Genomic DNA, 6,419 nt, shown 5'->3' on the forward strand with positions numbered 1-6,419 from the left:
TACAGGGGATCGAACTCAGAGAAAGAATTTCTTTTAAACCCCACAATGAATGCTGGGGATATGTCAGAGAAGACAGCTGACTGAAAGAAAAAGTGCTCCCAATGGCCAAAGCTAGAACAAGTTGAGCTTTTGTGTATAACCCAAGAATAAAGTAAATATCCACGAGTTCATACTGAGGTCAATATGTACTTAAATAAGTGGGGAATTAAAGTCAACCTTTCACACAGAGAATTCCAAATAATTTTTTGGTACAGTTTTTTGGGGGGTTTTTTGTTTGTTTGTGTACCAGGGATCGAACTCAGAACCTTGCACTAGCCAGACAGGTGTGGCGCCACTCAGTACATCCCTTGCCCTCAGTTAGTTTTTTGAGTCTCCCTGTATAGCCTACACTGGCCTGGAATTTGCAGTGATCCTCCTGCCTCAGTCTCTGACCTCAGCCCCCAGAGGGCATTATACCTTGCTCGGCTTTCCCTCTTTCAGTGACTGGAAATTAGGATTTTTTTTCCCCCATCGACTGTCCAAGGACACAGTGACCCTCAGGTCTGGGCGGGGCAAGGCTGGACGAGCCACCCCAGGCCATCATTCAGTGTTGTGGGCGGGGCCTCGGGAGCTGTAAGCCCCGCCCATGCTAAAGAGTTGAGACCAGACGCCCAGCTGAGCCCCTGGGGTGGGACTCCAGTGCTGCCAAACCTTTTTCTGTGTTCAGTTCATCCCGACCTACCAGCTGCGGCTCCTCTCCCTGAGCTACATCCCCATCCCTTTATTGTTGTTTATGGTTTTTGGTTTTTTGTGACAGGGTCTTGCTATGTAATTCAAACTGGTCTTGAACTCACTATGTAGCCAAGGCTGGTTTCCAACTCCATCCTCCTGCCTCAGCCTCCCAAGTGCTGGGCTGGGGTGCGCCACCCCCCCAGCTGTCCTCCTTATTTGTGATTCTCCATTTATGCATTTTGATCCACAAGTATGGACTGGGAGCTGGGCTGTAATCCCAGCACCTGAGAGGCAGAGGCAGGGGGTTTTCTGTTGAGTTCAAGCCCAGCCTGGATTACATAGTGAGTTCAAAGCCAGCCTTAACTACATAGCCAGACAGTGTCTCAAAAAACAAAACAAAACAAAAAAGGTTTGGAATGGAGGATACCGCCGGGGTCTCTAGTTAGATGTCTTCACACCAAGAAATGACTGTTATGTTAGGCTGTTGCTAGATAGGATTTAAGGGTGTATCAGTTATCTTAGGCTGGGTTACACTCAAGTAACAGGTGACCCCAAATTCAGAGGCAAACAACAATAAAAGATTCTTTGTCATCTGTCCATCCTGGGTGACTCCAAAGCATCCTGGTTTAGGTTCTCAGGCTATGAGCAGCCCCTGCCTGGATGTTGTCAGAAAAAAACAGACACTGGAGCCACTGGCACTTAACACTGCAGCCCAGAGTGACACCAGCCACTGTGAGTGTGTTCTCTACAGAGGATGGTCAAGAACTCCTTCCACAGGGCAATGCCACTCTGGTTTCTGACATGTGGCCCTTATTCAGGCCTGATGTCCTAGGGTAAGAAGAACTGGAGGATCAGAATCAACTGAACACATCTTGGTTAGTTAGCTTATTTGTTTTGAGACAGGATCTTGCTGTGTAGTCCAGGCTGGCCAGGAACTCATGCGGATCCTCCCACCTCAGCCTCCTGAGTGCTGTGATTATAGGTGTGCACCACCACTCCCTATTGGGCTCAGATATTTATTTGCATCCATCTGGATGGTGTAAGAGGAAACCAGAATTGAAGTGTGAAGTGACAATTTATTCTAATTCCCCTGAAGCAGAACAGAACTAGTGGATTAACTTTACATTCCTGGGACAAAACACCTGGCAAGCACAATGTACCAGAAGAAAGGCTGATTTAGGCTTGGGGTTTCTGAGGTTTAGTCCGTGGTCTACTGGCTCCAAAGCAGGAATATGGTGGAGTGGAAGAGCATCGTGGAGGGAAGCCCCTCACCTCAGGACAGTGAGAACCAGAGCAGAGAAAGAAAGGGACAGGGATGAGAACCGTCTCTTTCAGGCCGTGCTCCATGACCCCTCCTGCCAGCGGAGCCCCCTCCTAATGGCACACTCAGCTCATGAGATTTATGTCTAATCATCTTTCAAAACCCCTACTTCTGGACACTTGGAGAGTTTGGAGGACATTGTAGATCCAAACTCTAAGTACCTTAGGATACTGGGGCTTCCCAGATGTGGTGGCACATGCCTGTCATCGTAGCACTAGTGAGGCTGAGGCAGGAGGATTGCAAATTCCAGCCCAGCCTGGGCAACCTAATGACTTAGTGAGACTCTGTCTCAAAAAAAAAAAAAAAAAAAAAAAAAGGGAAAATAAGGAAAAAGAGGAAACAAAAAAAAAAAAAAAAAAAAAAAAGATGGGCAATTAGGCAAGAGAGAGAAAAACAACATGTATAGGTAAGGAAGAAGCCAAATTATCATTAATGACACATGATCCTCTACATAGGAGACCCAAAAAAATCAGTAACAGCAGGTTACAAAATCATCAACAGAAAGATCAATAGCATTCCTGTACACCAATAATGAACTCAATGAGAAAGACATCAGAAGCCGGGGATTTAACTCAGTGCCTCCGCTGCCTGCTTTGCAAGTGCAAGGTCCCAAATTCAATCCCTGGTACCACAAACGAAACAAAACTGAAAAAGGGCTGGGGATTTAGTTCAGTGGTTCCGCCGCCTGCCTTGAAAGCCCAAGGACCCGAGTTCTATCCCTGGTACCCACCCCCACAAAAAAGAAAGTACTAGAAAGACAGTAGAAAAACAATACTATTTCCAATAGCATGAAGAAAAATTAAATTCTTAGGACAACCTAACAAAAGAAATGAACGATGTCTACAACAAAAAACTACAGTACCTACTCTGAAAAAGGAGATCAGGAAGAGGACATCAGAAAAATGGAAAGATGTCACCTTCTCCTCAATAGGCAGAACCCATATAACCAAAATGGCCACGCTTCCAAAACACATACACAGATCGAACTGAATCCCAATCAGAATTCCAACAGCCTTCTTCATAGAACTGGAGAATGCTAAACAATGCTAAAAGTCACATGGAAGTAAAAGGGAACAAAATAGCAATAGCAACACTGGGTCACAAGAGCAAAGCAGGAGGCATCACAATCCCTGACATGAAGATATACTACAAAGCTACAGTGATAAAAACTGTATGGTGCAGGCACAAAAATAGCCATGGGGTCAGTGGAAGACAATAGAAGATGCAGACACAACCCCAGGCACATTCAGCTACTTGATCTTTTTGACAAAGGGGCAAAAAAAGTACCTTGGAAGAAGGGCCCCCTCTTTAACAAATGGTGCTGGCTAAACTGGCTTTCCACATGCAGAAGATTGAATTTGACCCATCTTTCTCACCATACACTAAACTAAAATGGAGCAGAGATATAAATGTTAAAGTGGAATCACTTTATCTGCTGGAGGATAAAATGGGTAAAATTCCTGAAGACACAGGCAGGGCCAAGGACTTTCTGAACAGAACCCCAGCTGTACAAGAGATAACACCAAGAATCAACCAATGGGATCATATCAAATTGAAAAGCTTCTGCACGGCCAACAAAACAATGAACAGAGCGAAGAGACAACCTACAGAGTGGGAAATAGGTTTTGTCACGGTTATGCTTTATATCTAGATGCCCCTGAAGTCTCAAATGCTCATAGGTGGAGCTTTGGGAAGTGACACTCATCAGTGGATTACTCCATTGGTGAAATTGTTTTTCTCTTGAGACAGGCTTTTGCTATGTAGTCCAGGCTGGCCTTGAGCTCACTATGTAGCCTAGGCTGGCCTCGAACTCATGGCAATCCTCCTGCCTCAGCCTCCTGAGTGCTGGGATTACAAGTGTCCCACCATACCTAGGCTCATTGGTGAGTTTAGTTTTCTTTTCTTTTCTTTTTTTTTTTTTTTTTTTTTTTGGTACCAGGGATCAAACTCAGGTCCTTGTGCTTGAGAGGCAGGCAGCGGAACCACTGAGCTAAATCCCCGGCCCTCATTGGTGAGTTTAGAACTAAGTAGGAGGTAAAGCGGGGGTCATTAGGGGCCAGGCCTGGAGAAGTCTGGCTCCCTCCCTGCTCCCTCAATCCCTCTCTGCTTCCTGGCACTCACTTTGATGTCTTTCTCCTCTGTCACACACCCCTACCCCCCCATGCTGCTCTGCCTTGGAGCCAGCTGAGTATGGACTGAACCCTCTATAAACTGTGAGCCTAAGTAAATCTCTCCTCCTTTAACTTTTTCCGGAGTCCTCAGGTATTGTGTCCAGCAACAATAAAGTAACTAAGACAGACAGCTACACCTCGGAACAGAGGACTCGTGTAGAATATATAAAGAACTTACATATAAATCAGACTCTCCAAAATACAACATCCAACTAAAAAACGGGCAAATGAAATAAATAGACACTTCACAAAAGTACAAACAGTCAATAAATATATGAAAAATCGGCAGGCATGGTGGTGCATACCTGTAATCCCAGCACTCAGAAGAGAGTTTGAGGGCTGAGGATTTAGCTCAGTGGTTCCAAGGCCTGCCTTGCAAGTGTAAGGTCCCGTACCAAAAAAAAAAAAAAACAGGAGTTGGAGGCCAGCCTGGGCTATGTATATAATAAGACTCTGTGTCAAAAAAGAAAGAAAAGAAAGAAGGAAGGAAGGAGCAAGGAAAGAAGGAAGGAAAGGAGGGAGAGAAAGATGTTCAATTTCACTGGCCATTACAGAAATGCAAATTAACACGATGCTGAATGCTGAGATCCCATCTTATCCCAGAAAGAATCCCCATCTTCAAGAAATCAGATAAGAACAAATGCTGTCCAGGCTGCAGGGGAAAGAAGCCCTCCCACAGTTGGTGGGAGTATAAACTGGTAAAACCGCTATGGAAATCAGTGTAGAGATTCCTCAGAAAACTAAAAGTAGACATTCCACCCCACCCAGCTATTCCCCTTATGGGCGTCTTCCTGAAAGAGTTACAGACATCGTATTACAGTGACCCACACCCGTGTTCATAGCAGCACGACTCACAAGAGCTAAAGCTGGGAATCTTGATGAACGGATAAGGAAAACATGGTATTTATACACTATTCGGCTACACAAAGGATAAATTGGAGACATTTGTAGGAAAATGAATGCACCTTCAGAACATAATTTTACATGAAATAAATCAGATGCACACTCTTAAATATCACATGGTTTCTCTCATATAAGAAACTCAGAGTACAAACACAATGAAGAGCTAAACAAAAGGTTGTTAAAAGGAGACAGGGAAGCCCGGGGTGGTGGCGCACGCCTGTAATCCCAGCACTTGGGAGGCTGAGGCAGGAGAATCGCTGTGAGTTCGAGACCAGCCTGGGCTACATAGTGAGTTCCAAGTCACTCTCAACTACATAGTGAGACCCTGTCTCAAAAAAAAGGAGACAGGGAGATAGATCTTTTGCAAATGGGGAGAGGACCAAGAGGCTAGGGTAAAAAGATTTAAAATGTCATGAACTTGTACTCACTGCTCACAGTGAACGTAATCAATGTCACACACATGAACTAAAGAAAAAAAGCCTTGCACAGAAGGACACACATGTAATCCCAGCACCGGGGAGGCTGAGGCAAGAGGATTGCCATGAATTCAATGCCAGCCTGGGCTATATAGAGAGTTTAAGGCCAACCTAAACTACATGGTGACACCCTGTCTCAAAAACCAAAACCAAAACCAAAAACAAAGGAAGAAAGGAAGGAAAGAAGGGGATGGAAGCAGGGGGAGGAATAAAAAGAATCAAGATACATTAGGTACAAACCTGCTATCTCAGATGGATATAAACGTCATATACTGCATCATGTACTGAACAACAGACGCATCTTGGGAAAAAAAAAAAAGGCTGGGGATGTAGCTCAACCCCAAGGCTGGGATTCAACCCCTGGGACCACACACAAAAAAGTCCCCAACCTAACTCCCCCTACTGCAGGCTGGGTTTAGTGCCTGGGTCTCCTGTGTAAAATAAGGTAGAAGCCATGCAGGGGGATGGCCTCTCCCTGACACTCTCCAGTCCCTCCGTGTGGGCACTCAGCATCTCCTCCCATCCGCTGGCACCAGCTCCCCAGGGTCACGTGGAAGCACAGCCTTTAAGGAACCTCAGTCCTGCAGGGAGTCTGTGGTCACCACTCACAGCAGGGAGAAGCCAGCCTGCCAGGTCTAGATTCCTGACCCAGAAGAACCACCAGATGGAAAAGTGTTTTTTGTTGTTGTTGTTTTGTTTTGTTGTTTTTTGAGACAGGGTCTCTCTATGTAGCTGAGACTGACCTGGAACTCACTGTGTAGCCCAGGCTGGTCTTGAACTCACAGCAATCCTCCTGCCTCAGCCTCCAGAGTGCTGGGATTACAGGTGTGCGGCCAC

This window comes from Fukomys damarensis, unplaced genomic scaffold (assembly GCF_012274545.1).
Source record: "Fukomys damarensis isolate Sample0158 unplaced genomic scaffold, DMR_v1.0_HiC HiC_scaffold_1, whole genome shotgun sequence".
NCBI classification, from domain to species: Eukaryota; Metazoa; Chordata; class Mammalia; order Rodentia; family Bathyergidae; genus Fukomys; species Fukomys damarensis.